This window comes from Gobius niger, assembly GCF_951799975.1.
Source record: "Gobius niger genome assembly, chromosome: 3".
Classification (NCBI taxonomy): Eukaryota; Metazoa; Chordata; class Actinopteri; order Gobiiformes; family Gobiidae; genus Gobius; species Gobius niger.
The window spans coordinates 35,470,949-35,494,196 of NC_136854.1; the positions used below are offsets into that span (position 1 = coordinate 35,470,949).

The following is a 23,248-nucleotide window of genomic DNA, read 5'->3' on the forward strand; positions in this document are numbered from 1 at the left end:
TTCTTCTTCTGCCCCTCCATGCTCTGTCCTCAGAGTTTGCACCATCTGGAAGTATTTTTATGTACCTTCTCGGAAAATTGTTTTTCCAACTCTTTCGTCTCCTCTGTCACTGAACTGTTGAATTCTGAAGGGAGTGTGTTTATCAAGTAACAGACAATTTGAAAAGTGCTCTAATTTTGTTATTGTTATGGACTATTGTTTATTTTGAGCCTCTAACTCTTGTCTGAATTGTTGGGACTGACACACAGTGACTGTGATGTGTTGGTGAAATGTTCTGAGGTTTGCTACAAATGAATTGCTCTTTGACTTTGGGATCAATAAAGTTTTCTGAACGATGATTTTGCACGCTTCTCAGTCAAAATAATAGAATAAAGTGTGACTTTTTAATGATGCCTACAAAGCTCAATAGTAATGAGGACAGTATGTTCTTATAGCCAGACCTGTGTGTTGTTTCATACCTGACAGTTTCGGCTGGTATTGTGGGTTAACTGCTTAGGTAACTGCAAGTGACACCTCTGAGGAAGTCCACAGTAGAAGCTGAAACTGTCAGGTATGAAATAACACACAGGTCTGTCCCACACTCTTTCATCCTGGCTATTGTACATGTTTTTTGTAGTGGTAGCAATCGGAGGAATGTGTGTAAACTCCACACAGACCGGCCACGGGATCGAATCGAAAGGAAAACTTGATTGGTGTTTATTATTTTACTGAATACATAACTTCCCTATGGGCACATTATACGCGGTCAAGAATGAATGACCTTTTATCGTGAAACCATAACAACCGACTTATATTTTTAAGTAGCAAAGTGTTGGCCGAATAGAAACTGCATTAAGTCTAAGGCATTTATTAGACATTTTCCCCAACAACTATGTTAAAAATATACTTAAAAAGGTCTTTTCAAAACAAATTTTCTGTGCAGCACATATTTGCATACGGGACTACTTGAAAGCAAGGAGTCACTTTTTTTTGACGGACGCATAGCAAAGCAAGCAGATAATTAAAATCTAAAAATATTACATCGAAATGTAAATAGTGATGTGAAAATGCGAAGAAGCCCACTGAAATGACTTCAAAATGACTTTACTCCAACTTCACCTTTCTTGAGGCAAAGCAGACGGTAGAAGTGGTAAATACTTAAACAGCTCCATATATTTTTGACATTTCTGCACAAATACAACGCAAACACCTATATCATGATACTGCAGCATTCGGCGTTATTGAGAGACGGATACAGAGAGCTCTGGAGGGCCCGTACCACACACGGCGTCGCTCATAAACTTAAACGTTAAAAGTGACTTATGCCAATAGAGAGGTGAGGAGAGAGAGCTCCACTTTATTATCAAAACTAAAGAGCTCTCAATGCTTCCAACAAAACATTATTACTTATCGCAGATGTTTTAACGGCTTGCAATATCAAGAATGACAGAAAAGAAAGCTAAAGCCGAGTTCACACAGCAGGATTATGAAGCTGATTTTAGCACAGATTACCCCCTTCTGACAATCGTAAACTCTTAACCCCGCCTGAACCAAGCACATTTTCTTCAGTGACAAAAAAAGTGACAAAAAAGTGATGAAAATACGACAACGAAGCCACAAAAAGCAACAAAACAGGTCATAACGCAACGGAAAGGTGACATAAAAATGTGACAAAAGCAAAAAGCGTCAAAAATCATGACAAAAAAGTGTCAATGAAGAGACAAAAACGCTTCAGAAATGTTATGATCACTTCTGTAGGTCTTAGCTTTCAAATGTGGCATGAGACTGTTGCTCTCCAGTCGAGAAGCTTTTACATTTGGGTAAAGCTGAACTGGAGAAAATGTGCTCAGTTAAGGTGGGGGGTAAGAGGTTAAAGGGACTAGATGTAAGTTGGCAATTTTATACTCACTACTGCCACCTCAGGTCATACGTGTAACTGCACCTTCTATATTAAGCTCGTGCATGACGGCACTTCGGACCTGAAGTAACAACTTTTTGAGTGACAGAGCAGGATTTTAGAGGCAGTTGTGGTGAAGAGGTCTGGGCTCATTCTACACATTAGGACAAGGCTGGAACATGTAGGGGGAGGAAAATACTTCATTTTAACTTTTTAAAATCCGTATAGTCCCTTTAAGGCAGCTATGATTATTACACTGGCTCTAAAGATAATCGGATCAGATATTTCTGCCGTGTGTGGTGTGTTAAGACTGCGCTCTCGTCTGCTTGGAAGGACGTTGGGGCCGCTCCAATCTCAAATACGAGATATATAACGTGTTGGATTGTTTTGGCCTGACCAGAATCTAAAATCAACAATCCACACTCACGTTGTCTCCACTCCTGTAACGAAAAAAACCCTTTTCTTTTTGATTTTGATTTGTTTATCAATTCAAAACAAACTACAAACTATCCCCCACAGCCACTTCATTGTCCGCCATGTTTGTTCACTCCGAAATCACGTTTGATCTCGAGAGGTTTCGCAAGATTTCCCGTCGGACCTGGGAATGTTTGAGTGAAATTGGTTTGTGTGTGATGCACAGACCAAAACTGTTATACCTGTGATTTTTTTATCGCCATGTGTGTGGTCTCTCAGAATTGGAAAATCTGACGAAAATTTTAAAATTAGCCCGTGTGACCCATGTTTAAAAGGGCTAGATGCAAGTTAGCCATTTTATGCTCACTACTGCCACCTCAGGCCTTATGCGTAACTGCAGCTTCTATATTAAGCTCGTTCATGATGGCACTTCGGACCCAAATTAACACCTTTTGAGTGACAGTGCAGGATTTTAGAGGCAGTTGTGGTGAACAGGTCTGAGCTCATTCTACATATTAGGACATGGCTGGAACATGTAGGGGGAGGAAAGTCCCTTTAAGAATAATATGTCAAAATCAATAGAGTTTAAAATAAAAATGTACCGTTACTTACAAGTACAAATAAAATGGAAAACACCCCAAATAACTACATTTCTGTAACTTCAAAACCACATAGATTAACCTCTTAACCTAATCTAAAAGCTTCTTGAAAAAAGCATAGAAAGATGAAAACACAACAAAAATGTGAGATATAAGCGACAAAAAAGTGACGAAAACATGACAAGAAAGACGACAACAAAAAAGCCATGACTTTTTCATAGCTTTTTTTGTTGTCTTTCCAAAAAATGGAGCGACGTGTGAAAAAAAAGTTACAATAACTTTTGTAGGTCTTTCAAATGAGGCGGTGTTGTTGCTCTCCAGTCGAGAAGCTTTTAGATTTGGGTAAAGCTGAACTGGAGTACATGGACTTGGTTAAGGTGGGGATTAAAGGGACTATACAGAGCTTAAAAATGTTAAAATGATGTATTTTCCTCCCCCTACATGTTCCGGCAAAGTCCTACTGTGTAGAATGAGCCCAGACCTGTTCACCACAACTGTCATGCACGAGCTTAATATAGCAGCTGCAGTTACGCGGAAGACCTGAGGTGGCAGTAGTGAGTATAAAAATGACCAACCTGCATCTATCTCCTTTAAGAGGTAAATTTCAATGTTCTTGTTATTTCCATTTTCCACATGCAAACTATAATCCACAGAGTAAGTGCCATTAATTGTCTTATTTTCCTCCCCATACAAAGCTGAAGCCAATCCCGCTGCAGATGAAAATGCGAATTCCCCAAAAGCCTTAAGTCCTGTCCAGAATGGGAATGCAGCGTCTGATCCCGGATATGCACTGACGTACTCTATAGCTCTCCCGATTCAAAGCTGCTTTTGTGCCAGAGAATAATGAGATCCCGCATGGCCCAGCAGCGTGGCACATTGTAGTGTCTCTTTAAAGAACAACTCAGGCCACGCTGTACCCAAAAAGGGGAATCATAAAGATCGGTAATCAGGAAACCAGTCACAGCAGCAGGCCTTCTATAGCCACACTCGCTCGTACTCATTCACACCGGCGCCTTCCATGTTCTGTCGTGTTCGCTGGCTTCTTTTGAAAAGTATTTGAAGTACGCATTAAAGATGCAGTATGCAGTATTTCCATCCCCTGCAATGAAGCGAACAGGCCGAGACTGTGCCTGCAGCTGCAGAGCGTTAAATAAAACTTGAGAGTTGTTTATGCCAGCCCTGGATTGTGGAACAGTTTTTGTGCTTATTTTATTAGGCTGATACTGAGATATTACAGGCAGACGTGGAAAATACTGCCAAGAATGTTCTATAATTAATCTAATAAACTGCGTTCATTGACGTTCACTTTATAAACAGTCACTGAATTAAATTATTACTTTAGTTCTGGAGTCCAGGATGATGAAATATGAGAATTTGAAATCAAAATATGCTTTATCTTGAATGGGGTGAAGTCCTTCAAGGGCGTTCATAACAGGGAAATGTAAAAAATGCATCATTCAATAAATGATGGGTAAACAACACATTTTTGGGCTCAATATATATCCTTCATGCATTTATTTGCATTCCCCGACCTGAGGTGGCAGTGGTGAGCATGAAATGACCAACTTGCATGTAGTCTCTTTAAGGTGTGCTCATTAAGCATTAATAAGGTATTAAAGGGGCTAGATACAAGTTGGCCATTTTATACTCACTACTGCCACCTCAGGTCATACGCATAACTGCAGCTTCTATATTAAGCTCGTGTATGACGGCACTTCGAACCCAAATTAACACCTTCTTGAGTGACAGTGCAGGATTTTAGAGGCAGTTGTCGTGAACAGGTCTGAGCTCATTCTACACATTAGGACATGACTGGAACATTTAAGGGGAGGAAATTACTTCATTTTAACATTTTTAAACTCTGTATAGTCCCTTTACTAAGCATTAACAATATGCCTGTAAAGTATAAACACACTGCTTATACTTTTATCTGTTAAGATACTAATAGGCCATTAATAATACGCTTATTCATAGCCAACCCTTAACCTAACCCCTACCATAACCCTTACCCTAAAATGATTTACTAATGCTTATTAATAAATACTTAATGAGCACACCTTAATCTAAAGCGATACCAAGGTTTTCGATAATATTGTTCACTGCAATATTTTCCTGCCTCAATATATGGAACAGCAGATTTTGTGACAGGCCTAGAATCTACACTGCCACAATGATTGGCTGTGAATGTGTATGCATACACTTTAGTATATACTAAGGCACTTATTTTGTGTAAACCCGGGTGATAAACTGTTGCAGCCATGACTAAATTGGATTGAACATAACACCATGTTTGTCTAGGCCTGGCATTGTTAGGCTCTTGTTGATGAGAAAAGCTTTGTGTTCAGTCGGATAATTTGAAGAAAATCTTACATACACTCCGTTTTGAGACAAAAATCAATTCAAGAGATTCGACTGTGAAGTGAAAATTAAGTGCGAAAAGACGCAGCAGACAGATGGGCCAAAGTAAAGAAGAGCGAGTGAACAGACCAATCCCACCAGACTCCACAGCAGCCGCCTCCCTGCGGTGTAAACGAAAGCTCAGGGGGGGGAGAAGAGTGGAGAAAGCGAGGACTAAACAGCCATTTAAACCCATAATGTGGTCCTGGGTCGGCCGTTGGAGCATCAGGCTGATCAAAAGACGCCGGGGAGAGAGAAAAGAGCGTGAGGACAGGCGCTGAATCAGTCAGGCCTCGTAAACATGACCAAGGGACGTGAAATGGCTTCTCTTTGGCGCAGCTTGAGACAAATCATTTCGCGATTACTAATCACAAACAAAGTGGCAGAGTTGGCATCCCTGCTGTGAGACTCGAGGTGCAAGTTGGTGAAAGGCTGATTTGATCAAGGAAAAATGACCTATTAGAGTTGGATTGAATGCTGTGATGTTCTCGCATTCATTCAGACATTTATCTTACAGTTTAGAGTGAAATGAATTTAGCCTTACCAAGCAAAAAGGAAGAAAAACGAATGATCGACACCATTTACGAGAAGTAGAACATAATGACCTCAATTCGGGGCCAGCCACACTACAGCATTTTTTCCCCACTTTTTAAATAAAGGGTAATTGGTCACATTCTCTCACCTCTGGTCTCTTTAAAACTAACTGAAACCTGCACTTGACTGGTTATTTCTATCTCACCTCTGAGAATTAGCTTTACCAAATCAGCTCAGTAGTCCAAACCAGCTTAGTAAATGGTAAATGCTTTCCATTTATATAGCTTTTCTACCTTCATCAGGCCCAAAACGCTTTACAGTAAGGAACCATTCACTCTCTCATTCATACACCAATGTACGCAGACACTGGGTGAAGTGTCTTGCCCAAGGACACAACGGCAGTGTGCATCTGTGGGAGCTGGGATTCGAACCCACAACCTTCCGACCATGAGACGATCTGCTCTACCAACTGCGCCACTGTCGCCCCTTCTTCTTCCAGATGTGGCTCCAAAGCAAAGTAATTTTGTACATCCCATTAAATGAACTGGAAAAGGCAGTGCACTACCACCCGTTTGGATTATTGCAACGCCTTGTAAGTAAGTTAGGGCTGGGCAAAAAAAATGTTTTTTGAATATGCTAATTTTGTAATCGTATAGTGGAATAATAAGTGTTGTAATCGAATTTCGATTACACTAAACAATTACAAAATTAGCATATTCAAAGAAACATTTTTTTTTTTGCAAAGCAGACTTGCATTATTTCAAAGCAACAAATAATTGCTTGAATAATCGTGATTTCAATTATGACAAAAAAAAATCATGATTATTATTTTTCAATAATCGAGCAGCCCTAAAGTAAGTAATATTTATTTATATAGCACCTTTCACAGACAGAAGTTGCAAAGTGCAAGAAATAGAATAGAAATTACAGGTACAGTCACAGAATATGATGGTCATAAAACAACCCTTTATTGCTGGAATTTAAAACGCTTTCTGAAACAAATAGGTTTTCAGTTGGCTCTTAAAAGCATCAACAGAATCAAGCAAACATAAGGAAAGCGGAAGGTCGTTCCAGAGCATTGGCGCGACGGCCTGGAATGAGCGATCTCCTCTGGTCCTGAAACGAGTACGAGGGACCATGAGCAGGTTTTGATCCTAAGACCTCATCTTCTGAAAGGGGGTTTAGAGTTTAGAGATTTCCCTCAGTTGGTAAAAACAATTCCTTGTCAGCAGTTTACAGTGATGCTCTAAGGACATTGCTTTGTCAAAGATAGAGCCTTGTTTCTAAGATTTGTTATAGCAGACAAACTCAGGTCGCCCAAATACTGGTAAATCCCCGGAATCGCGTCATCAGGGGCAAACACCCGCACCTCCATTTTGTCTGAGTTTAGATGCAGGGAATTTGCACCAAGCAATTGTTTAACTTAAGCAGGACATTTCAGCAGAGAGCTTAACTTCTGGATCTCTGAGGTCTTAAAAGAGCAGTAAAGCTGAATATTATCAGCAAACAAAGGGTAGCCTGTTTGCTGACCGGCACCAGGCGACGGGAGGGGTCTCTACACAACTTGCGTAGTCTGCGTATAGGAAGAGCCGACTAAGTTGCAAGGCTGTGGCAGAAAGACATGTATCACGGTCCTCCGACACAACTACAAGGACAACCCTGAACCGCTAAGTTTTCAATAAGGCTGGACTCCTAAAGCAAAAAAAGCTAAAAACCAAAACGAAGTCAACTCCAACCAATGCTACACAAAAACTGTCCATTTTAGACTTTAGAAGTCAACTTTAGAATTAGAACTTTTTAACCATTTTGAGCTAAATAAGCAATTCAACTTGATACAAGAATTTGCTCGTCAACTCCAAATGGTGGAGGTTTTACCGACTAAAACCTTTCGGCTGCCACATGAAGAATGCTCTGCCCGCAGAAATACAGAGCAGCCGCGGGGCACAGACGAAGAGGAAATTGGAAGGTTATTACAAATATTCAGTGCTCGGACAAACTTTAATTGGATCAGTGAATGCGAGAGATAAAAGTAGGGCACAAGTGGGCACACTCATATTTAACTATAGGAGCCGGGAAATGAAATAGGAGGAGAGCGCAGAGCTCCTGGGAGACGGACAGGAGACAGAGGGGGTCCCAACTGCGTCCTATGTCTCCACCGCTCATTACTTCTTCAATCAGACTCAGTGTCCCAAGAGCACACTTTCTGCCAGTCATGTGCAGGGGCTCCCCAATCTAATCTGAGGAGCTGCTGACCGTCAGTTTGATCACGAAAAGTTGGCTTTAACTTTATAATTGATTGGATCATCTCCATTCAGTTAAATAATAATATGCATAAAGCAAAGCTGTGTTAGTTTCTGACTGGCATTATGGCAGACGTTTATATGGAGCATGAAAGGAATTTGCTAAAGATTACTTTTTCTTTCTTTTATATTTCATTCAAGGCTTTTTGAAGGTCATTGTTTAAATGTTATATTGTATGAACAGATTGTTTTACCAGAAAAGAGGAAAAGAAAAATGGTGGCATCAGATTGCTATGTAATAAATTAGAGATACAGATGGCATCTCTGAAATCGCCCATATATGATCATGTGTGAAAGCAGTTGAGGGGGAAAACAATTTGGAGAAAAATCTAAACTTTCTCTAATTATTCAAAAACTACTTTAACAAATGCTGAATTATGAACATAGTTTTCTGGGGAGGAGCAAAGTGGTTCAACAGCCCATAAATACCTAAATAACAGAGAAAGCTAACGTGAAAACTTTATCGTGCTAATACTAACGCTAGCTAGCGCTTGCTACAACTGCAGTTTTTTTTTTTTTTTTGCTTCTACTGAACAATCTGCTGTGAAAAAATACCCATACGGACCCGATTTCGACTTGACTTTATTTATGTGTAATAAATAAGTTTATATTCCACCACAAAATGGCTTAAAGGAATAGGCCACAGTAAAGTGAAGATATTATTGTGCGGATGTCGAAGTAATCCTGGTATTATTACACCTTACAATATAGTTCCCCTTTTTATCCGCTTAGAAAATCCACATTGTTTAATTTTGTGTAACTATACTTGGATCGTGTAACACTTCATGTAACCATATTTAAATAAGGAAAACGTGGAAGAGCTTGGTAGCTTCCAACTTCAAATCGTTTGGAGCTATAGAGAGGAGAAGAGGCTAAATGTTAACGGCGTCTGTGCTGTGTTTATGTGACTGAGGGCACGCGTGAAGACCAGACGGGTACAAATGAACTCGTCTAAGCTAAGGTAAGAATAGTATATATATATACTATTCCTTTAAAAGAGTGGTAAATAGTGTTTCCCAAACGATTCTCTTGTCCCCCTTGGTGAAGCCACACCCCTTTCTATGACTCAATGACGTCTGTATCAATACTTGACAAAAGCCTGGCAACTTCCTGAACACACACTGACCGTAAACTATTAGAATATTCACTATTGCAATGCGAAAAAAATGTGAAATTCAAAGTCTAAGTTACTCCTTTGAGGTCGGACTGCCCAGCAACGAGACGTGATTAGAAGTAGCCATATATCCTCCACATTTGAATGCAGTAATTACCACACCAATCAAAGAAATTACAGTCATTGCATTTACCACAAAGGCCAACGCAGTAATGAGAAGCCAAATTAGCTCTAATTAAAGCCTATATTTCATGTCAAATGTTACACAAAACTTTGTATAAGGAACGATGTTTGTAAGAGCGCAGTGGCTGAACAAAACGGGAAACTAGGGACATGGAACCCCACTGTTGTTATGTGGATTTTCCCAGCCACACAGAGACAAAAGTTTACTTTTGTTGCAAAGCCTAAAATAAATAAGAATGGGGCGGATCAGGAAGGGTGACTTTGAAAAATGCATAATCAAATCCTAATAATAATGCACTGGTTTTATGTAGCACTTTTCTGTTCCAGTGGTGCTATACTCTTTTGGATTGAACAGTGCTCCGTGAGATGTTTAAATCTTGGGAAATCTTTTTAAAACTTAACGCTGCTTTAAACTTCTCCACAGCTTTATCCCTGACCTCTCTGGTGCTCCTTGGCCTTCATGATGTTGTTCAGTGACCAATACACTCCGACCACAGCTCTGAGGCCCTCACAGAACAGCTGTAGTTTTACTGAGAGTATATTACGCACAGGTGGCCTCTATTTAATGGTTAGGCCAAGGTGTGAACATTATGAATGTTATAAAGGCAATTTAATGCACTCAGAAAAATGCTGTATGAATACTTATGCACGCCCCACTTTTCACTTTTCTATTTTTTGAAAAATAATAGAATCATGTATCATTTTGCTTTCACTTCACAGTTGTCTGTTCCTTGTGTGTGAACTTTCAGTAAAAAATTCTAAATAAAATCTATGTTTATGGTTGTAAACATGACAAAATGTGCAAACGTTCAAGGTGTATTAGTACTTTCGAGAGGCACTGTATATACAATGCTCTGTTTTCTCTTAAGCACCTGCTTAAAGCTCTCGCATAACCTTTTGTGTACTTTCTCTTCAGTACCTTCTTTGTTATTAGAGTTTTATAAATACATTGTCTGTGCTTCTATCGGCACATCACAGACAACAAGCTGAAGCTAAAGATTATTCACATAAGCTTGTCTCTAAATTACAAACCACATGTGTCGTTTTACCAAAGTAGGCCAGTGAAATCTCTCTGGACATATTGGGTTGATCGTTTGTAAAGTCATCAGGTGTTGTCCTTTTCTCCAAATGTTTTTCACGTGTGAGCCGCGGTGCAGCTGCGCCTCGGTGACTCTGACTACAGAGAAATGTCTGGCTGCTGTCACAAAGTCCCAACAGTTGTTTGATTATTCACTGTTGAAGCCTGTCCAGGACCATCTCAGGGTGACATCATCCCCTCAGTCTGTCCTTGCAACCATCGGCTCACGAATTAAGCATTTCACACAACACTTCGAGTCCAAAAGTTCAGTCTTAACATCATAACTATCTGTTCATTGTACGGCCATTTTGATAAGATTTGCTTTTTTTTTAATGAGAATTGTGCAAACTCAGCTTTGTTGAGCGTTTAACCATATTATCCAATAAATATAATTCATCCGTAATCAGCCCAGCCTCTCACTCCTTACCGTCTTTTTATTACTTTTTTTTTCCATTTTTATGTTGAAGTACCCAAAAGAATATTATTATTATAAACCTCAATTATTGACCAAAATATGTTATCATCTGTGTCAGTTTCCATAATGCTTTGCTGGATTATTAACCGCTACAGGCTGTGCAGGCAAGGTCAGCATCCTGGTATGTTCAGGAAGTATCTGTTAATTGACTTAATGTATTCAATATACCAGCGGCATACTCGGCTTTGATGCTGATTTGAACTGAAAGAAGTAATGAAGTGTATCTCCATGCTGCTCGGGCCAGACCCCACTCCATTTATTCATTTGTCTTATTAACTTTAAAAATAATCTCATTAATCTTTAATACATTATAATTTAAAATCTGCCTTGGTACTAAAATTCTCACCGCAACAGCCTTATGTAACCGCGACGAGAGCTTCACAAGTAACATTAAAAGAGCAAATAGTCTTTAGTTTATTTGCCTTCTTCACTTGTGTTTAAAAAAAAACGCTGTGCTCATTAGGTCTTTGAGAGTCACGTACTGTGTGTCTTTTAGCTCAAAATGTAGCTTTGAAAAACTTTGCAGCGTGTCTTCTCACAGAGCGGCTGCTCGGGGCTTCCACACTTTTGACATCTTAATGAACTGACAGCGAGATCTTTCTGCTCAACTCCAGAACCTTGTAGAAAAATGCTCGCACTAATCTTTACTTCGTCTGCAAACAAGTGACAGCTTTTGTGCTATAGCGCGAGAAATTGTCACCTTATTTGCTTATCATATTTACACTCTTTGTGTGTTCTTCTATGGACAATTCAGTTACAACATCCTCTTTTTGGCGGTTTTTCACAATAGGAAATCATTAAAGGCCTTTTACCTGACTGGTGGAATGAATGAATGAATGAATCTATCTAGCATCTATCTACTTGTCTACTTGTCTACCTACCTACCTACCTATCACCATCCCCAGTGAATTGCTCCCCCCCCCCCCCCCCAGCATCATGCTGTGGGGCTGCTTTTCCTCAGCGGGGACTGGGGAGATTGTAAGAACAGTTGTGAAGATGGATGGAGCCAAATACAGGGACATTTTGGAGGAAAACCTGCTGGAGGCTGGGTCGGAGATTCACCTTCCAGCAGGACAATGACCCTAAACACAAAGATAAATCTACAATGGAAAGGTTTTTAAAAAAAAAACATTAATGTGTTAGAACGGCCCAGTCAAAGTCCTGACCTAAATCCTATTAAAAATCTGTGGAAAGACCTGAAAACTGCTGTTCACAAACGCTCTCCTTCTAATGACAGAGCTTGAGCTGTTTTGTAAAGAAGAATGGGCTAAAATGTCAGTCTCTAGATGTGCAAATCTTGTAGAGTCAAACCCCAATAGACTTGTTGCTGTTATTGCAGCAAAAGGGGCTTCCACTAAGAATTAATTCATGCTGTATGAACACTTCACAGTTGTCGGTTACTTGTGTGTGAACTTTCAGTAAAAACTTCATGCTGTATTAGTACTTTCGAGAGGCACTGTATATCAAGGTGGGCTTAATTATCCGTCTGCTGAAAAGGATTTCTAGTTTTAGCCATTATATTTTAAGTCCAACAAACCACAGGTGCCGGCAGAAACATAACCTTCGAACAAGGTCAAAATCAAATTATTTATAGAGCACATTTACAAACAGTCGTCACAGCCCCAAAGTGCTGTACAGGAACAGAGTGCACACTACAATAAATACTGGCTTTCGTCAAAAAAAACTAATACAACAATATGTCAATCAAAAAGAGACAAAGTTCAGTGTCGTAGGCTTTACATTATTCGGTATTAAGAGGTTACTTTTGGGATACTGACAAACATTTTGGATGAACTTGCTGGATCAAAAGTACAATCAAAAGTATGTGCTTAAGTTCGAACACACCAGTAGATATAAGAGGTTTTCTGAGGCAACACTGTAGCGCTCTTTTAAATCTACAAAGGTTTCTGCAGCAGAGGCAAACGGTAGCGTTATGTAACCTCCCCTGTAGATCTCCCAACATCAAGAGAGCAGGGGCGGGGAAGAGAGCGTGTCAACAGTTTTACATGAAATATACACTTTGGTTACTGGTGTTGTGTATCTTAATGAGCGAATGCTAAGCAGTTTTAGAGGGTTACACAGAGAAAAAATACGAGAGTGTGTGTCAAGGTTTCCGCGGCTAAATAGAGGATAATGCAAACCTTGAATGTTGATTTTCTAGTATAACCGATCCATAATGCCTACCTGTGCATGAGGGGTTTGTCATGGATGCGATATTGAAGAGCAATCCGAGGTCAGCTGCATATTTTAACGGAGCTGATAAGCATTTCACATCTATGGTGAGATAAAGGTGAGTGTTATTGGAACGGGAAGCCCAATGGCAAGGGTAAACCAGCGCACATTTCTGCAGGAATATTGAACGGAAGGTACCGCCCTGCTTTGAATTCTGTCCAGGAGAGTTCCTATAAATGTGACATAAAATCAACTAAATATCATAATAGAGTTTGATTCGTGAATAATGGGACAAGTGCAGTTGAGCAAAGTACAGAACGCAAAGGCTAAGAATTGATTAAAATAAGGTAAGGCAATAAGAAAGTTCAGTGGTGGTTCTTTGGTGGTTTCTAGGGGTGTTTGTCCAATTACTTAAAGCAATACTAAGCAACTTGTTTACCTTAATAAATCCTTTCCGTAGACCCTCTGGGGGTAATACGAGTGTTAATGGGACGATTGGGGGGGTCTTTCATCTCCTCCTCATGTCTCTGGCCAGAAAACCACAATTGCAGCTTTGCCTGCACCGGGTCGGAGGCCCCAATACACACTAATGGAATCACGAAGAAGAAGCTACGAGGCTAACGGGCAAAGCTAACTGCGGGCTAGCGCCACTTAAACAGTATTTACAGCCAAGTTTGAGTGGTTGTAATTGTACAATATCCCACTTTCTATTTGTCTTTTCGTAGTATTTACTCTCCTGGACAATTAATGAGTAAAAAATCACAACATGCTACGACACCTGCAGTGGCGCTTACGGCCTCTCGGGGCATGAGTTACTTAGCACTGCCCGCCTGTAATTCTTGAACTCTTCCCCTGATTCAGATGTGAATAGCTTCCGTCTGCACTTTGAGCTCAATTTTGTGATTGTAGCTTCACTAACTTTTGATAAAGCAATAAAAGAACACAATTTTGGTCACCGTCTCATCATTTATGGATCATACTGTGTGTAGTTACTTTTTAATGACTTTGAAGGCCGTCTTTAATTTGACAAGTGTTTTTTAAAAGTGTGTCTCCGAGAAGCCCCCAGAGCGGGTAGGGGTATAACCCATAAGTCTCCTCATTGGTGTAAAAGCAATAGTACTTCAAAAAACGTGACAGCTTGTGTGTCTGAAGGTCATCTTTGGCAAAACAGGGAATATATTTAGCATTAGGATTCACTGTCAGTTCCGCAGAGACAGCTGTGTCTTCACCATTGCCATTAAGAGTTTTGTCTTTATTTGGAAGTAAAAACAAGCAGCGAAAATTAGTGAGGAATTTGAGATTATCTCTATACTAGACAGGTAAATTAAATGTTAAACATATATGAAATGTGTTGAATATAACAGTACGCAGTGACTAAAGCATCATAGGAAAAACATGCCTTAGTCACAATACACAGCAGCAATGTTTCTATTACAGAGCCTTCCCCCCGGCCTGTGCTCCCTGAAATGCCCCTGGCCCTTTAAAGCCCGGTACAGTCCCTCCTCTGCCTCTGTTCTCATCGCCTCATCATCCCGGCCCATTCGTCTCCGCAGCGGGGAAATCCCTTGAAGATGGCGCTCCATCAGTAATGATTTTCTGCTCAGCTGCACCATGAAAGGTACACATGGCTCCCTCTCCCCAGCCGCCTCCGCCTTCCCCTGTAAACCCCATCATGCAGCCCTCAATGCATCTTATTAAAGTTTTAAAGCGGAGGTAAAGCCTATACGCATCAGCCTGTTCGAATCTGTCTACCGTCAACACCCGGGTGGGCTCATTTTTCCAGCGTTCTTACCCCGGGCCCGAGTGAAATTAAGGCGAAGCTTGCGCTGCAATCTCTGTATTTATTAAATAATAAACATACAACAGGGACAGAGAAGGGAAACTGGATTTTTGCGCTGCTGTTTAAATGTTACTGAACGCACAGGAGGCGGAAGCGAGAGACCGTCCACAGCTGGCGTGTTTATTGTGGTAAAAGAATTGTTTGGAGAGTTCTGGCATTGTTCTCAATCAGATTGTTATTCTGTGCCAAAATCTGCAGGACTCAAAACACTATTTCTGGAGTTAATGATGTTCCCGCAACCCCCTGCTCTGCCTGCGCCCGTCCTTCTGCTAAAAGTCACCTCCGGCTCCACGGCGCTCCACTGCAACAGGTAGAGAATAATGAGAAGAGTGGAGACGGCAGCCGCAGGAAGGTAGAACGCCTTTAATTAAAGCTCCTCGTCGAGTGGTTATTCCTGGTTAAACCAATTCACAATTTTTGCCACAGCATTTCAGAATCGTGCCACAGTGATTAAATACAGGGGCGGAATCTGAACACCAGTCACACATAAAGGAGCTTTTAGCTATAACTTTTAGTCAAATGTATTCGAATTTATGCTGTAGCCTGGTCTATGTTTGCTGTGGTCATCCTGAAAATAAAGTCAAAAGAAACAACCGGGGATGTTGGATGCAGTGCCTTCACCAGGTATAAAATGTGTGTTCTCTAAGCTTCTTAAACCCATTAGATTTTAACGAGCAACACTTTGCACTTCTGGATTTGCATCTTGTTTTGCTTGAGTCTGCATTGATATATTGATATTACTCTGCTTATGTTATTCACAGAGTAATATCAGTATGGCTCTTTACAGCAGTCCTTCTCAAATAGTGGGCGTTGCCAGGGCGTGACCGCGGGAAACATGCTTTTTTTTTCACCATACCAGGTTAGAGTGTAATTGCACCACCACTACAGTAGGTGGCAGGGTTTTTACATCGAGCATGCGAACACACAGCACAGAGCAGATGTGAAGTGCAGTAAACAAACCCTCAAGACACACCATGGACAAATATTGAACAGTGACGAGCAAAGCTAAGATGAGGAAATATGGCCACGTGTATGTGGTGCTTGGTTTCACGGTGGGAGATGAGGAAAGACCGGTGTGTTCACCGTTTCTGAAATAGTTTCTGAAATTGATACAAAATAAATTAAGGCATCACTTAACCTCTTACATCCCCTTTAACCGAGCGGATTTTTGTTTTTGTCGCTTTTTTATTGTGTTATTGTTGCTTGTCCGGCACTTTTCTGTCACTCTTTTTTTTATTATTTTGTTGTATTTTCACCCTCGTTTTTGTCGCTGTTTTGATGCTTTGTTCAAGAAGCTTTAGATTTGGGTAAAGCTGGAGAAAATGCACATTAAAGTGGGGGTTAAGGGGTTAAAGACATTACACCCCAGTCACGCTGAGTTATTTCAGCAAAAACAGCAATCATCCCACTTTGTCAACGCGCAAGTTCAAGTTCATCAATATTTTGTTTTCTTTAATGTTAATAAGGATACAATGTTATGCAGAGGTGTACTTTTAACAATGTAATAGACCAATTATACTATTTATAGCCGCAGGGGAGAGTGTGTGTGTATGTGTATGTGTGTGTGTGTGTGTGTGTGCGTGTGTGTCTGTGTTCTTGTAATTACGACATTGTGAGGACCAGTTTGAGTTTTTAACCAACAGAGTGAGGACATTTTTGGAAAGTGAGGACTTTTTGGGTGGTCCTCACTTATTTGAAGGACTGTTTGAGGGTCTAGATGTGGTTTTAGGGTTAGGGTTAGGGTTAGAATTGGGTTAAGATTAAAGTTAGGGTTAGGATTAAGGTTAGGGTCTGGGTAATACATTATGTCGATGAGTGTCCCCACTAAGATAGAAGTACAAGAATGTGTGTGGGTGTGTGTTCTTGTAACTACGACATTGCGAGGACCAGTTGGAGTTTTTAACCAACAGAGTGAGGACATTTTTGGAAAGTGAGGACATTTTGGGTGGTCCTCACTTATTTGAAGGACTGTTGTTTGAGGGTCTAGATGTGGTTTTAGGGTTGGGGTTAGAATTGGGTTTAGATTAGGGTTAGGTAGGGTAAGGGTTAGGGTAAGGGTCTGGGTAATGCATTATGTCTATAAGTGTCCTCACTAAGACAGAAGTACAAGATTATGTGTGTGTATGTGTTTTCTTAGTACCAGAAAAATAATTTAGCAGCACTGGGTTACAGCATTACTGCAACTCAATGCTGTAAATAGTGGATGCAAGTAATTTTACACTATTTTTACAATACATTACATCACATGATTGATAAAGCCGCATTATTTCAGCTGCATTCTTCAAGGTTAAGTTCAGAATGGAGGTTTTATGTTGAGGTCATTATGACAAATGATGATTTTGAGTGATTTCGGCAGCCGACACAAATGCGTTCCACACAAATCAATCCAATTAAATGCCACCTTTGCAACCGATTACTGTAATTTCACTACACGGTATTTATTCCCAGCTAGTAATTTGATGATGATGAATGTAAAAAAGGTTGGTCCAATGCCCCGAAGCGTCGCATTTATTTTGGGGAAATCATTGAGTCAATATTGTCCAGTGGGCTCAGGGCTTCCAGTCCCGTCTGAAATAGGCTGTTGAGGAAGCGTATCAATATTAATGGCATAACTCAGAGGCCTCATTATGCTGAAGGTCAGTGCAGTGCCAGGATTTAGAGACAGAAAGATAAACGCAATTCTTTCAGTTTTACGACAGATAAGAAACATTTGACTGCTGTCCGACCTGTCCTGGGGGGGGACTCGTCACTGTGACTTACGCCGTGTCGAGGGGGAGCTGTAAAAGCATGATTTTTAAGATGGAAATGATCCGAATGTTACAATGACCTCAAACCAAATACGGCAGGAAATAATTTATGACACATGTGGCACCGGGGAAAGCGAATGAGACGACAACCTCACCTCCATAAAATATACATATGAAACGATAGAAAATGCTTTGAAACATTAAAGTGTTCATGGTTGGTCATGTTTCGAACTGGAACTGCCAATGAGGTGAAAGAGCAAAATTAAAAAGGCTTATCTCTGTACCCCACCCATTTTTATTCTCAAAGCTGCACTCGACTTAAGCAGCAGACCAGGCCTCTTCTGGTGAGAGACAAAACATGATACAGCTTAATCCATGTATCCACCACTTATGACAAATCAAACCTTTTGGGGCAATGCCTAATGGAGAAAAAACAACAGGCTGAATAGGCGTACGGTATGCTAATGCTAATGCTATTGACGGTTAGCTACATGAAGCGTAAACAACAAACTAAATCTGTGTCTGGTATGTTAACGTCAAATAAACAGTTAACAGATAACTATAGCATTGAGAACATATCAAACTCTCGATCTCACTCCAAATCACTGTCACTTCTGAACAATCTCATTGGCAACGACCTGGGCATGGAGGCGTAACTGCACCGTTGACAAGCCTCTCCCGGCAGCTCGTTTTATAAACTCTCATTTGCGAACTCGTTCCTCTAGCTGTGGCCATCGAGCTTTTAGCCCGTGATTAGCTTTGCTTAGTTTTCTTCATTGTGGTAAGAGTAACCTCCGCTTTCTCACTCACTCCAAACTTTCTTTCTGCTGGTTGATTAGCCTGCAGTGCCCTCTAGCTGCAAGTGAAATTGCATATTTGAATCAAAAAAAGAAAAAAATATAGTATAAATATAGTATATAAGTCGCTCTGGAGAACAAAACGCACCCCCAGCCAAACTATGGGGAAAAAAGTGAGACTTATGGTCCGGATGATACAGTAATCGTCAGGTTTACAGACAATTCTGTTACTCCTATTTTTGGAGGTGGACGAGACATTGAAAGATGTTTGTATGTTAAAGGGCCTATCTCACCAGAGTTGCTGAGACGTTGCGGAGACTGCACGACGTCTGATTGATTGTGCGCATACAAAGGGCCTATCTCACCGGCCTGAAGACTAGTTGGAGACTCGAGTTGCTGCTGGTCACAGCGATGTCTACATCCCCTAGTAATAAGGCGAGTCTCCAGGTAGTCTCGGTGAAAGCTAACAGAATTGATTTTAGGGGAGTCTCCTCATGGTCTCAGAGAGGTCTCCACGGTCTCAAGCAGTTGTGGAAATGTTGCAAACTCTATTTGTTGTCCTCAACCTGTGAGATATTCATGCGTTCTTACTGATATATTGTTAGATTGTCACACTGGACAAGTCTAAGAACTGACGTGTACAGGTATAGACTTAGTCCAGTTCAGTTTATCAGCTATTTGCAGTATAAAACCACATTGGGGAGCAGGGGGCTCAAAGTGCGCCGTCAACATTTAAAAGGACACTGCATGATATAAAAACAAACAAAATGCCACATAAATACATACAATAGAAAGTCCACACAAAAGCTAAGATGGGGATCATTTGACACAGCGATACCTTTTCCCTGAAGGAAGCGTTTCAAAAATGTTTACTAGGGTGGCCTGAGGCATCATTATCGATTTGTGAAGCCCGATTTAAGAGTCCAGTTAACAAAAGCAAAATGAATCCTTGGGTCCTCTAACAATCCTTTTTACATTGCCAGCAGCCACACTTCATTGCATTCTTAAAGTTTAAGCCTCACATCACCATCTCTTTGATCAGCTCGACTCTGGCAGAAAGAGCCTATAGTTATATTGTACAGTGGAGGAAGTAGAGGAAACATGCTAGAGTTAAACTTGAATGACGTGTCTCCTGCAGAGTGCGGTTTGAAGCTGTGGAGGGGACGTGATGCAACCCCCTTTAGCAGGCAGTGCAAGCCCCAGCAGCAGCCTGTACCCCACACAGCTGACACACTGATGCAAGCCTGCGACTCCCTGGTCCCAGCAACAAATAAAGAACGAGCTTTAAAATTGCATGTGTTGGGTTGAACAATACTTGAAAAGATTGACTTTTTTTGAACTCTTAACCATGTAATAATAATGTTCCTCGTCAAACACATACCTGTAGCAGCATTTTGCTACGTTCATGCGTTTACAGTTTACTTTGGTTGTTTTTTTCTTTAACTGTTGAAGCACTTTTATCTGGATTTTAATAGAGGGAAGACAGTTTCTTAGACAGTTGGATAAGATATTTATTTTCTGTCTTAGTCGAGACAGAAAATAATCATCGTCTTTCAAATCATCTTTGACACAACTTAAAAGGAAACAAAATTATTTAAAAACAAAAAACAAAAACGGCTTACAGACAATACAAAGTTTGGCTGATGCTACGTGTTCATGATTTTGAGCCCATAATCCATAAACAGATCTGTTCTGTTCAAACAGGGTCTATACAGGCAGAAGCAAGTCACATTTAATGATTTTGAATGCCTAAATACTATATTTTAAAGTCACAAATGCAGCAGAAGATCAGCACAGAATTCATTTCTTAAGATTTGCAAACATGTCATCAAACAGAGGAAACTGGCAACTTTTTAGCAATTTCAGCCAAAACTACAACTAAAACATGTTTTAGACCAGAGGCCACGACCCGCAAAATCACAAAAAAATCACAACTCAGGACCCCTTCTGTAAAATGCAATAAGCATTTCTAATAATTTAAGTTTTGTTTTCTTTTGTTTGTTTTTTAAGTTTCTGTTTTCAATTAAAAACACTTCAAATTTGATATCAGAAATGTTAAACATTTTGTCTCAAAATCATCTGGTGACCCCCATCTCAATGTCCCGCGACCCTCCAGGGGGTCCCGACCCCACTTTGCTAACCACTGTGTCAACCATAATTTTGGTATTTTTGGTGAACTTATACAGTACAAATTGTTGAGCAACGCCAGTTTCAATCAAATTGAAGGTTTTTAATGACATTTAAAGGTGCATTATGCAACTTTTTATATGAAAAAAAAGTTGATATTTGTGCCTATTTGACCTTCAAGTGACCCATCAGCTGCATGAATGGTCACCATGGCGCCTTTACCTTCCATCACAGTGGTCTCTACAATGCTCCAGGATCAATTGTTTTGTAGGTTTTCTGGGGAGAGGGTCTATCAGCTTTGAAAACCAGTGAAAACAATTGATCCTGGAGCGTCCAAGAGACCACTGTGATGGAAAGTAAAGACGCCATGCTGACCACTCATACACCCGCTAGGTCACTACAAGGTCAAATACATACAAATATCAACTTTTTTTTTCACATAAAATGTTGCATGATGCACCTTTAAGGCCTTGATTTTGGCATAATTCATTTAATAACTTTTCATGCTTTTCACTGCCACGTGGAAACCCTGTTAAAGTACACCACGAACTGAAAGTTGAAGTTTGTTTTCGCTGTTTTACGATTATCATTCCAACTACTGCCTGCAGAGGGCGCAGCAACATTTGAAAAGCTGGCCCATATTGTCGTTGCAAATCTTGCTTAATGAAAACGCCTGGACTTGCACTCAGAAAGAAGTCAGTGATTCACTCTCCATCAGCTGTACGTTTGGAGATTATTATTCAAACACTTTCCGTCTCACTGAGCTCTTTCTTAATTCTCAGATAATACGAGTTACAGGTCTGGCTTTACTGAGTAAACAAACTACAACAATGAGTCAGACTTTTGAATTTTTTTTAATTTTTTTTTAATGAACAGATCCCAAAGTCCCAGAGTAATGTGTTCTTATTTACTTGCTGCCAACTGATAAAACAATCATGAACATACTGCTTTGCTTTGTACTTCGTATGCATCTTTTGTCTTTTGTCTGAACATAAACAAAACCACCTGCTACTACTTACAAAGTCACCGCAAATGTAAAACAACTGATCCTCGCCGTGTCTGGACGTAGCGTAGGCTGTGCAACATTCAAATCTACACCTCCTACTTAAGAAACAGCTTTTTTTTATAATCTTACAGCTCTTGTAGGAGCAACACACACACTGTTTTTTCCAAGCTAATAGTGTGAGTTCCTAGTGTCCCCATATGACATCTTATTGTTGAATAAGGATATTCACATTTGAGGAAAAGACTTAATTTAATAGTGAAATCTTGCAACATGTATTTTGAGGTTAATTTAGCAATAATTAGAGATTCACCGATCCAGCTATTTTGCTACCCATACTGGGGTTTGAGTATCTGCCAATATCCGATATTTACCGATATCAAGAGACTTTCTTAAAAGTGGCTTTCTCTGAGTGAAAAATTTAATTGACTCTTCTCTATTGTAAGATCAATAAAGTCATATTTATTGTCATGTTATAGATCAATTATGAATTACATCTATTGATAAACTCTTGGATAAACATCTAACAAGGATCACTGGACTTTTCTATACTAAATATCTTTGGTATGACAGGCTTTAGGCTACATTAATCTAAACAGCTTAAAGGGACTATACGGAGTTTAAAAATGTTAAAATATGTATTTTCCTCCCCCTACATGTTCCAGCCATGTCCTAATGTGTAGAATGAGCCCAGACCTGTTCACCACAACTGCCTCTAAAATCCTGCCCTGTCACTCAAAAAGTTGTTACTTTGGGTCCGAAGGAATAGTTCCCCGTTTTTACATGCTGAGATATGTTCTTACCTGAGCTAAGACGAGTTGATACGTACCTGTCTGGTCTTTGCGCATGCCCGTGGAAGAGCTTGGTCGCTTCTAACTTCACCCCGTTTGGAGCTATAGGAATACATTGGGAGAGGCCAAATGCTAACAACATCTTGCGTCGTTTTGCGAGACTGAGGGCACGCACAAAGACCAGACAGGTACGCATCAACTCGTCTAAGCTCAGGTAAGAACATATCTCAGTATGGAAAACTGGTGAACTATTCCTTTAATATAGAAGGTGCAGTTACACGTATGACCTGAGGTGGCAGTAGTGAGTATAAAATGGCAAACTTACATCTAGCCCCTTTAAGTGATCTGATCATTACAAATAATTAAACTAAAATACAAACACTTGGCTTCAGCAGTGGTTATTTTATTGTATTAGGCTACTTCAGGTATTTCTGTCATAGTTTCTGACTCCGCCTTGATTCGTTTTTGTTAGCATTAGCATGTTCCCGCTAGCTTCAGCTATGCTATTGCTAACTACAGAATTTTGCGTGATCAAAATTACATTTGCAAAGGTTAAAACTAAGTCAGCGATTTAATTCTCCAGGTTCTTAGCTTTACAATGATATACAGCATTCACTTAGATTTAGGTGGGGAAAGTTGTGTTTTTAAGGTGTTTAGAGCCAAAACTAGTATTGGTTCAGTATTGGATATTTGTAGTCGATACCCGATACCGTATTTTGTCCAGTATCGGCTCCGATGCATCCCTAGCTATAATCATCTGTAATTTAGCAGTATTTCTTACAATTAAATATTGCATAAAAC

At 40.2% G+C, this 23,248-nt stretch overlaps 1 protein-coding gene across 5 annotated transcripts in view; it reads right to left on the reverse strand.

Moving 5' to 3' along the window:
• The window catches only part of rptor (regulatory associated protein of MTOR, complex 1), a 298,884-nt gene that overhangs the window by 171,675 nt on the left and 103,961 nt on the right, over positions 1 to 23,248 (reverse strand). The gene's annotated exons all lie outside the window — the stretch shown is intronic.